General features: G+C 41.8%; 1 long non-coding RNA gene across 1 annotated transcript; it reads right to left on the bottom strand.

The window, feature by feature from the left end:
- Positions 1 to 1,371: 1,371 nt before the first annotated feature.
- Positions 1,372 to 2,370, bottom strand: LOC116068487. The gene is made up of 2 exons (XR_004109602.1): positions 2,283 to 2,370; positions 1,372 to 1,537 (listed from the first exon to the last, which is right to left on the bottom strand). It is a non-coding gene; the product is annotated as an uncharacterized LOC116068487 (long non-coding RNA).
- Between the last annotated feature and the right edge of the window lie 7,915 nt (positions 2,371 to 10,285).

The raw sequence follows: 10,285 nt of genomic DNA, 5'->3' as shown, positions 1-10,285 counted from the left end.
AGAGAGAGAGAGAGAGAGAGAGAGCGAGCATCTTCATACAGCTTTGTGCTGCTGCACAGACCCTCAGAAGACAGAATGGCAGGAGAAGATATTATAGGTCATGATAGTGCCATGGTGTCAATGTCTTCTCCCTCAAAAACCCATGGTAAACTTGGTTTCCATAGACACAGCATTGAGAAACAGGGTCTTCTGGAGGCGTTTAGGCTGCTTCAGAAGGGGTTTAAAGCTATTGTCATAGGATTCCTCTGTCCTTGTCCTTTGACCTCCCTCATGAGATGAAGACTGCTCTGGAGTCTGAGCTGTGGACTGTGAGCCTCAGAACCTTGAGCCTTAGACCTGTGAGTGACAAGTTTGATGTCCTTGTGTTCCCCCATCTGGGAAGTGGATCAAGGCCCATGGATAGTACCATGACAAGATCCTATTTCTACAGTGTCATCTTTTGCCAGCACGCTCCCAGCAGGCCCCTCATGTTGTGAATTTCATCTGTTACTTCGCACTATGAATGCAAATCAAGATTAAAAATACTCGTTGCCATTTTTTTTTAATATTTTCTTTTGTGATTAATTTTGAGTTGAATGTTTAAGTTATCTGGAAAACTTTCAACCAAAATTAGTGAGTTTTGTGAATCTGTAAACAAAATTTCCAGTGGAGCATAGGCATGGAGAAAGGGGCTATAAGTATGTGAAGAATGAAAGACACAGGAGCACAGAGAACAAGCAAAGAAAAGGATGGTAGCAGTTCATTCTTTTTTTTTTTTAGCATAATGTAATAAAGTATTGAGCACTGTGAAAAGCATTTGGCACAAAGATAAAATGTCTGAAGCAGTGGTTCTCAACCTATAGGTGTCACATATAAGATATACTGCATATTAGATAGTTATATTAAGATTCATAACAGTACCAAATTTACAATTATGAAGTAGCAATGAAATAATTTGATGGTTGGGGGTCACCACAACACAAGAAACTATATTAATGGGTTGTAGCATTAGGAAGGTTGAGAACGGCTTTTCTGGAGGAACCTGAACATCAGAGAACAGCCCTGTGGTAAGGTGGAGTCTGACTTATGCTAACAGAAATAGTTAGCTGTGTAATGCATGCTTGGAATTGCATGGGGAGGGAGCTTCCTGCAATGCTGAGTCCAGTAAGACAGATGGAGGACATGGATCTTGGGAAATGAAGTGGAAAGTAGAGAATCTAGTATGATTGTCACTTTTAACTTCTTGGAATGGAGGTCTGGTATAGATGCCAGGCACCAGCAGTACAGTCCGATCTAAATATCTGAATACTTTTCAAGTTGAAAAATTAGAAATGCATTTCTCAGGCTATGTAACACAAGGTTAGAATAAATCTGAGTTTACTTGATTTGGGAACATTAAGAAATTTAATGGAAAACCATTGGAGGGGGGAATGGAATGGAAATTGTTATTTAGGGCTGGAGAATTGGCTTAGCAGATAAGAAAGCAGGCTGTTCCTATAGAGGATCTGGGTTCAAATCCTAGCATGCTGCAGGCCAGCCCGTCTGGGCCTCCCTCAACCTGCAGGGAAACAGGGTTTTGGTTAGGTTGGCAAGACATTGGCAAAAAAAACATAACAGACATGACACAAGGAAGTGCAGGATCTGAATGTATTTCTCAAAATGGCATCAGACTTTTACAGTCATTACAAAAGAGAAAAGAAAAATCTGGCAGCTCAGTGGTCAAGGTACATCTGAGGCCACCTGAAACACACTGGGTCTAAAGCAGTCACCTCTTCTGGACAGGCACTGCACACCCCCGGGGCCCGAGTGCTTTGGGCCCAGGGGGCTGCGGACCGCATGAGGCTTGAAGCTCAAATGCTTGAATCTCAAATGCAGACTGTTCTGCAGTACACTCACACACACTAGGCTCAAGGTCCCACCCATCCTTAGTAAAATGCCCACTATGCTAATCTTCTGGGCTAGCAGAGAAATGTCCCTGGGAGCTCCATTCTTGCTAATTCCTAGGAGTAGCTCAGCTGCCACATGGGACTGAAAATGAGGATTCTTCTTGATCTTGCCCTGGGATAAACAACTCCCATTCTGTAAGCTTCAATGCCCTACCCCCTTCACTATCTCCCTAACAATGCCAGAGGCAATTAGTCTGGATGGGTAACATTCTTTACAAAATTCCAAACCAGGGTTTGGCTAAGATGTTGGAACATTGGCAAAGGTCAGAGAGCAATGTCCGATTTTGTTTAGTTATAGTAAATCATATCTTGGTGAGCACCTAGCACGAGAGTTTGGTAGGACATTATGTGGGCTACCTTTGAGTTAGGACATGCCAATGAATGAATTCCAAGAGACTGGCTTCCTTTGAAGTTTTTCACCTCTGGTCTGTGGCCAAGCTTTTGGGCTTGTCACAAGACTTCATTGGAGTGGGTGTGGCACTAGCACCCATGTCAGGCAGCTCCTAAACATAGCTCCAGGTCCAGGAGATCTGATATTCTCTTCTGTCCTCAGTGGGCATCTTCATACACATGGTGCACAGCCAGCCATACATGTAAGTACATACACAAGCATATTAATAGAAATATAGTGTGATTTTAAAGAAACAGGAAAAAACATCATTTTTTTTTTAATTCACGTTCACAGAAAAGATCACTACTGGGTGTGCTGAAATAAACAACTTTGTGAGCTTCATGATGGTGAGGGTCATCAGCTGCGGTGATTGCCAAAGTCATCCTCCTTAGAAATGTACAAATGTCCATATACCCACACAGAGGAAAGCCGCATTGCAATCACTGGGGTTATAACAACATAAAGTGAGTTAAAATATGTGTACAAGTATGTATATAAAGTGTGCACATGTGTGTGCCGCATGTGTGTATGTGTGTGTCTGCAAGTGTGCATACAGATGGAAAGATCAAACAAGCAGTTTTCAGAGTTGATGTGAACATATATAGGACATAATGTAGCTATGAAACAAATGTGTACAAATGAATAATTAAATCAGGTATCCTCTGACTGGGAAACTCCTTTGTCCTTGGTCAACAATGGAGGATGTGTTCACCTTCCCAGTATATGACTGTGGATGGCTAGCTCAGATTCCTACTTTTGTACCCTAGATAAAGAAAGGAAGGCTTAGAAACAGAGCAGCATTAAGTGAGAGGTTCACTCTACATTGTGCTCCGAGGGTCTCTGTGTTTGGTTTAATGATTGGCTGTCAGTGCTGTGGGACCCACCCTAAGTGTTGAAGAAGAGGACTCTCATTTCATTTTCTACTTAGCTGTCCACACATACAACTAGGCCTGCATTTGTGCCACAGACCTCAGAGTGGTAAAACAGTGGTTGGCTGGAGCTAAGGTTCTACAGCATAGGGGCTCTACTCTCTCAAGGCTTTGAGTTGAACTGTCTAATCATATCCATTGTGAGATTTCTGTGGCTGATGAGGAAAAGGGCTCTTCTATCTGGAGGCCTTGTCACATCTACTGAGCTGCTTTGTAGGAAACATGTATGCCAAGGACCTGACACTGGGCAGACAGGATCTCACAATCGGAGTGCATGGTTGATGGTGTCCTGGTTATTGCTACTCTGCCTGTGGAAGTGGTGGGAAGCAGAGTCAGCATGTGCTGCCAAACACCCTTGCCAAAGCCCATACCCCAAACATATCGAGCTGCATATAAAAAGTGGCTGACTCCATCAAAACAGAGACTGGAAGCCCATTTTTACATTTTCAGCAAAATGGCTTCACTCATTGGCTAAACACACACTAAATAGTCAGAGATATGCAGTTGATATTTAAGGTGTACATGGGACACAGATGGTATTCCTCCATTCATAACATATATGAGTGATTACTAATAACCATTAGTATGGTTATGGGCTCACCAGGAGGCTGGGAGACTGAGGGGCAGGGGTGATGGACCCTTCAGCATGCAGCTCATCAACATGCTACAGGGACCAAGTGTTCTATGTGCAGTACCTTTCTGCAGGAAGATTCTGTGCTCAATGGATTCATGAACCACTATATCCTTAAATATATGGGTGACAGACACACTGACCTGTTCCCTCCAGCCCTCAATTCCAAAATGGTCAAATGCATAGGAGAGACATCCTGAAGGAGATCTTGCATTATATTTGTAGTTGAAAGACAAAACACAATCAGCTATTCTTCCACGGAAACCTCCGGCAAACAATGTATGGTATGGAGAATTGTGATTCTCCTTGTTTTAAAGAGACCTTTAGAACATATTAACCAACATGACTCATAATATCAATCCATTTGCATACCCTGAATACAATTCCTTTCTGCCAGCAAATAACACAACAGACAGCTAACCCAATGGGAACATTGCTTATAATGAGATTCCAGGAGGGTCATGAGTCCCCAGGGTAGCAGGTGTTATTAAGATTTGAAAGGACATTATTGTTACAGTTGGACAGGGAGTTTGGTTATTGGCCTAGAAGGCCATTAATGCCATCTGTCTTGCTTAACGCTCCCACTGATATCAAAGCAAATGGAAACACACCAGGATGCATTTGAAGGAAGACGGAACATTGAAACCATGATCTTGAAGCATGCATTTCTAAGCTGAGCTTCCAACTTGATCCTTGCACATCTCTAAATCAGCCCCTTTCCTCATTAATGTTTACCTATTTCCAGTGTTTCTAAATGGTAGCTGCTCATCAAAGACAGGAGTGAAAGTCACATGTGTGCTGAGCTTGTGACATCTGAAGGCATTAAGTGAGTCACGTGACCACATGAGTCCATGCTCTTGGAAAAGTATCTCTTAAAGAGTGTAATTTTTTTTTACCACATTCAAAATATGAAATTAGCTGTTTCTGGACACTCCTATTCATTGAGCACATTTCAGTAAATGCTTCTGTTCCTCTGTTAGAAGCTTTCCTGGGTCCCCTTTAATCCTGCCACACTCTGATGTCAGTGAGGTGCACAGAGTACCATGGGTCGGTTCTATTTGCTTGTCATTCCCCAGACCTCAGGTAGTGAGTTTTCCTTGCTCTAAGCAGGAGACACCCTGGGTGCATCTGTCTTGAACTGCAAGTGGTATCTGCTCTGTGTTCATGGCTTACAAAGAGGTTCCCTGCTGATTGATGGAGATCAGAACTACTCATTTGTGAATCTATTAACTTGGGTTATCCAGGCTAATTATTTCCCAGGTGCACCCTTAACTTTCATAGTTCTGTTTTAAATATCTGGTTTTGCTCCTCAGTAATACTTGTAACACGTTCCAAATTGAGATCTCTTCAGAAACAAGGAAAGGAATTTCTGTTTGTCCCCATTTTCCAAGCCTAAAATAAAGTTGCAAAGTGGATTCAGCTTCATGCTCATCCTGTGGTCCTGAGAGTCAGTCAGTCTGTGATCAGAACACAAAATTCCTCTGACTCCATCAGGCTTCTCTCTTTGTTTAGTATTAAGGGATTGTGAACTGATTTCATCTCCCTAATTTTTTTTCTTACATAAAATGTTCCACACATTGGTGAGATATTTTGAGAAAAAGAGTTTGTTTCTGTTTTGAGTGAGTACATGTTTGTGTGAAATGATCAGAATGTGAGTTCAGACTTTTCATTCATGTTTCCCATGGATTAAACAAAGTATCAAGAGATGGTGACTTGCCAGGAAACCTGGTGCTGAGATAGCATGAAAGCAAGGAAATTTCCCAAGGAACAAACTGTAGAGAGCTCTGACAATCACTGCACTGAGGATTTCCGGTCTGAACCAGCCATACTGAATGTGCAGCAGGCAGCACGATGTTTAGTAGGGGTCCTACTTCTCTGTCCCAGAGAGACACGGAAAAACAGGGTTTGCTAGAAGGTAACCAAAAAGGCCAATTTGGGTAATGACAACCAAAACATTACAATAACTGCTTAACATATGGAGTGGGTAGCACAGAGTAGTGTGAACTGTGCTAATTGTGGATTTCTTTGGGGGCCACTTGTGGAAGCCCTCAAGGTAGCAAGAGAGCATAGAGAGACAAATTGTAACTACGGTTAACCCTCTGGACTGTTCTTCTTGCCAAGATATTAGCTGTGCATCCAAAACAACCAAATAGAGGTTGTGTAGATCTCTGACTACTGTGTCCACTGTAGTTGTAAGCCTTGTAACCTCATGGGTTAAATCCTTGTTTTGTTTCATCCCATTTGTAACCTAGAAAATCACAGAAAGACTAGATTTATCCACATAGGCATACTGACAGGAAACAATAACAATGGAGGAGGGCTGCACCTTGGCAGCAACTGCTCCAATGTCATGCCTATCTTCTGCTGATATGTTCCCCCATCATGATGCTCATGGACTCAACCTCCTGCAACCATGAGCCCCCTAATTAAACATTTTCTTTTATACATGCCTTAGTCATGGCAACAGGAAGGTAACTTAAGACAAGGGGAAATGGCTCTTGATTTTATGAACCATTTTCCTTCCATAATTGTTCTTGAGTATCAGGAAAGCAGGTTAGAATGATGACTTCTAAAATGGTAGACACTGTGCCCTCTTCCACAGCCTTTGTAGCTTCCTTTGAAGGCTGTATGGACAAGTACCTGTTCACAATCTCTGACTTTCATAACACAAAGGTGTCCCTATAATTAATTACCATCCACCTCAAATGGGTCTTCAGCCCTGCAGTAGCTGTGAAGACAGGCAATGAATATCAGACATGACTTTCAGCCAGGTTTGCATAGGGCCAAGCTCTAGCCCCTCATTTACAACCTACAATCTGCTGTTAGATGCCATGACTCCCACAAGCGGCTACTGCATGATGGATAAACTCCTGTGTTTTGCAGTTAAGACATGCACTGTTTCATTTGGAAGAAGAGAACTTACAGAAAGAAAATGCAAGAAATTCAGATAAAAGAAGGATTCAAAGTCTTGGTGGTAAATGTTTATTCCAGAGCACCCCTGAGCATGGTTTGTTGACCCTGTTTAAGAGGATCCCTAGCTGCTAAGGCAGCACGATTGATTGTGCAGTTTGAGAGGATCCCTAGCTGCTAAGGCAGTGAGATTGTGCAGTTTGAGAGGATCCCTAGCTGCTAAGGCAGTGTGGCTGTGCAGTTTGAGAGGATCCCTAGCTGCTAAGTCAGTGTGGCTGTGCAGTTTGGTAAAGATGGTATGTTTAGTTCCCAAGGAGGACAATGGTGTTTTGACTCATTCTTAACTATTCTAGAATAAATGATGAAAGGCACAAGGTTATCTAAACACAAATTCAATGTGAGCTTAATCTCATTCCATTTTAATAGAAATTTCTGAACCTAATCTCCACAGAGAGACAGTTTTTCCCTAAGGCTGTGACTTCTCCTGACACCTATGATTCAAATATCCCCGAGACATAAATTAATAGTTACACCTACAATCAGATAGTTATGTTTAGAAAATGAGATGCAGCAGCTCAAACGCTGGAACAACCTGGTATGAACACAGACTGGCAATATCTCCATGGCAGAGAAACAATGTGATTTAGTTCAAAGTGAAACAGAATAAGTTTCTCTAAAGCTAACAAATAATGTCCTCCACACAAGCCCCCAAAAGGAGGTGAGCCACGTACACATACAGTTCATGCAATAGAACTTTACACCTAGGCTGCCAAGTCTGTCTCAGACTCTCCTAGCTTTTCTCCCAGCACAGAAGTTCACAATGCTAATCACAATAGAGTCTTGTTGAAATAAATTACCATTATTGTTGGTTCACGATGCTTCCATTCCCAGCTTTTCTACTTTGTACCCACACTATCATTTGACAACATCCTTGTCATTATATCATTGGTGATAAGCATCTGCTCCTTCGCTTAAAGCAGAACAGAACTGTATACATCTCACACTGTGAAATGTGGACATAGCTTGGCCTCAAGAAGCTACACAATGTAGCATTTGGGATGTTAAGCCCAGCAAGATGAGAAGTATGGTCCAGGAGCAGGTGACCTCCATCCCAGGGACACACCTGACAGAGGCCAGGAGACACACACAGAGATGCTACACTTCAGCCTCACAGGTGACCTCCATCCCAGGGACACACCTGACAGAGGCCAGGAGACACAGAGATGCTACACTTCAGCCTCACAGGTGACCTCCTTCCCAGGGACACACCTGACAGAGGCCAGGAGACACACACAGAGATGCTACACTTCAACCTTATTTTCTTTCGTATTTTTCATATGAAAAACATGGTAGTCACTCCCTTTTGACAGAGTCATGTTTTTAATTTGCACAATGACAAAAGTGTAAATATGCTTCAGTACTAGGAATTTAATTACCTTATTTTCAACATGTAATACAAGAAGTCTCTAGATATTCAGACTTAACTGTACTTTCAAGGACTGTTAATTTAAAGGTGTATTTGTTGTTGTATACATAATATTTTTGTTTTACTTTACTATTATGTAGTCTTATAAAATTATTATGGAACCTTAAGAACTACATAATAACAATGTACAAAACCTTTAGCTTCTGGCCCATAGAGCAACTAGCCTGCTCACCGACAAGCATCACAGTGAGCTGCCTCCTCCCAGTCCCACATCCAGCATGGCTGAGGAACTTGGTGCCAGGAGTTGAATCTCTTGGAGTTCTGACTCATAATACCCACCACTCACCGTGGGTGTCCCATCGTGTCACCATCAAGGCTTCTCATGGCCACCAGGACACCACAGAAGGCTGTAACACGGCCCAGTGTCCCTGATGTCTATCCTATCCCTTCAATGTGCCTTGAGAGACAGTCCTCATGTAAATTCAGGTTTTCTGTGGCTCTTGTACTGGCTTTTGGGACACATCTGTCTCTGATGTCCTCAGGGTCTCCTTGGGTGATGGTGTACCTTGCTTGGATTTCTGTAGCCAGTATAGACCTGGAGACATCTAGAATGTTTCTGAGTATTTTAGAATTTAGAACTGTACATTTAAGATTAAAAAATGAATTTTTTTCCACTTGCCAACTCTAACTAAATTGCTATGACTAAAATGTTCTGGGGAGTGAGGCAGATGAATAGAGAGTCAGGAGCATTGACAGGGCAGGGTTTAGGTTGCAAAGAAAGATAATGCTACATTATATATAAATGAAACACAAAGAATTAAATTAACCATGACTGAAATAATGCCCGAATTTACTAAGGTTATGAGTGAGAGTGTGTGTGTGTGTGTGTGTATGTGTGTGTTTGTAGGAAAGAGACATGCCAGGAGCCATGGCTTTAACCATGCCTTGTGGAAATTTACTAGCTTACACATACAGCCCTGAGAGAACTTGTGTAGTCTAACAGTAAGAATGTGTGAGTGTGGAGGATACTGGCTGCTGGTTCCAGAGACTGAAGATTGCTGCCTGACTTTCAGAAAGCTCCTGCAGCTCTTCCCCCTCTCCTTGAAGCCTCCTTTTGTTTATGCTTATATTGCCATCCTTGAAGTAAAGTTTTCAGAGCTTGACCAGACACCTGTCTTGCTCTCATTCTTCGTGTCTCTTTTCCCACCTTAGTCTCTCTTCTCTGCCCTAGGTACCTGCTGAATGCAGGTCAGGGCAGAGACAGAAAGAATTTATATTATGTATGTATATAAGAGAATTTATGCCGGGCAGTGGTGGTGCACACCTTTAATCCCAGCACTTGGGAGGCAGAGGCAGGTGGATTTCTGAGTTCGAGGCCAGCCTGGTCTACAGAGTGAGTTCCAGGACAGCCAGGGCTACACAGAGAAACCCTGTCTCGAAAAACAAAAAAAAAAAAAAAAAAAAAAAAAAAAAAAAGAGAGAGAGACAGAGAGAATTCATGTTATATGAATATTATATATGTATTTATGTTACATGTATATGTATGTGCATGTTTGTATACATAATAGCAATGAGAGAGAGAATTTATATTGTATATGTATATGTAGTATAAGAGACACAGAATTTATATTATATATGTGTGTATATAGTTGTGTAAGAGAGGAAAATTCATATTATATATGTTTGTGTGCTTGTAAGAGAAAGATTTATATTGCATATATATATGAGTGAATGTGTATGCATGTCTGTGTACCTGTATGTGTGTGTGTATGTAAGAGAGAGACACAGAGAATTTATATTGTCTGTCTGTGTGTGTGTGTGCTTTCACACATAGGAGACCTGACAATCAAGTATATTTTTTGCTTCTGATCCTCATATATGAGAAGCATTCTTGGGAAGCCTGTTAAGATTTATGTGAGGTCTCAGGATTGTAACGTAGTGGCACATCGATGTTACCACAAAGGAAACTGTTATTCATTAAATCAACAATTTTGACTCTAGGAATAGATCCTAAGCAGAGTGCCTTATTTTTCCTATGAAAACTACATAGCATTGGTGAGCCATGAGCCACTA

Source organism: Mastomys coucha, unplaced genomic scaffold, assembly GCF_008632895.1.
Source record: "Mastomys coucha isolate ucsf_1 unplaced genomic scaffold, UCSF_Mcou_1 pScaffold22, whole genome shotgun sequence".
Lineage (NCBI taxonomy): Eukaryota > Metazoa > Chordata > Mammalia > Rodentia > Muridae > Mastomys > Mastomys coucha.
The sequence above is the reverse complement of the archived record's forward strand: the minus strand, read 5'-3'. Positions and strand labels throughout refer to the sequence as shown.